General features: G+C 40.6%; 1 non-coding gene across 1 annotated transcript; it reads left to right on the forward strand.

The window, feature by feature from the left end:
• The first annotated feature begins 796 nt into the window (after positions 1–796).
• LOC114617138 lies at positions 797–903 on the forward strand. Its single transcript, XR_003710742.1, has one exon. It is a non-coding gene; the product is annotated as a U6 spliceosomal RNA (small nuclear RNA).
• The last annotated feature ends 364 nt before the right edge of the window (positions 904–1,267 follow it).

Consider the following 1,267-nt stretch of genomic DNA (forward strand, 5'->3'; position numbering starts at 1 on the left):
GGCCCACCCACCTTGATGGGCAGATTCTTTACTCCATGCCCTGTTTGCACACACCTGTTTATGCTGGTCACAGTTAAGTGGGAATGGGCCTTACAGTTAAGATACAGCACTTCCTCTGGCCCTCCCCAGCTGCATCTGTCCAGGTTCGTACGGTTGGAAAAACTTAGGGCTTGCCTTTTGGTTCAAGTGTGTGTGCCACTATCTTTAAACCTTCCATATACGGCAGAATGGAGGCTCTAGGGCCTACCCAGGCTGCCAGCAGGCTCCCATCACCACACACACTACCCTGCCTTTCTTCTGCAAACTGCCAGTGGCTAGAGTCGAAGGCCAGTCTGCACAGGCACTTGGCAGTTTTGGGTATGAAAGAGGGTAAAAAGTGTAACAGTAAAAGCTTCGTTTGATAATTAGAGATCTGAAGTGATTTTACCTTTATTTCTTATTTCCTTCACTTTAAGTCAATCATTAAATTTCACAGTGATTTCTGGGGTGGGGCAGAAAAAAGACAGCTTTTGTAAGATGGGAATATATACATATATATGGATATGTATACAAATATATGCATAGTTGTGTGAATAACCAAGTAGATAAATATAAAAATTAAGGATTGATAGAAAAATGCCCTTGGGAAGAGAAACAGAAGTCAGACTCAAGGTATAAGGAGAGAGGTTGGCTTATATTTAAGTAAAAAGAAGCCAGTTGAAGGGCTCAGACATAGCTGTGATTGTAGTTGAGCTGGTACCAGCCTAGAGAAATGAGATTTTTAAATTGATAATGTGGTTCTAGAAAGAAGGGCTGGGTGCTCGCTTCAGCAGCACATATACTAAAGTTGGAACGATACAGAGAAGATTAGTATGGCCCCTGTGCAAGGATGACACGCAAATTTGTGAAGCGTTCCATATTTTTGCCCAGAAAGCTCAGAAGGCTAAATGAATATTATCCCTAACACCTGCCACCCCAGTCTTAATCAGTGGTGGAAGAACGGTCTCAAAACTCTTTGTCTCAATTGGCCATTTAAGTTTAATAGTAAAAGACTGGTTAATGATAACAATGCATCGTAAAACCTTCAGAAGGAAAGAATGTTTTGTTGACCATTTTTTGTGTGTGTGGCAGTTTTAAGTTATTAGTTTTCAAAATCAGCACTTTTTAATGGAAACAACTTGACCAAAAATCTGTCACAGAATTTTGAGACCCATTAAAACAAGTTTAATGAGAAAAAAAAGAAAGAGAGAGAGAGAGAGAGAGAGAGAGAGAGAGAGAGAGAGAGAGA

Source organism: Grammomys surdaster, unplaced genomic scaffold (genome assembly GCF_004785775.1).
Source record: "Grammomys surdaster isolate TR1022 unplaced genomic scaffold, NIH_TR_1.0 134, whole genome shotgun sequence".
NCBI lineage: Eukaryota > Metazoa > Chordata > Mammalia > Rodentia > Muridae > Grammomys > Grammomys surdaster.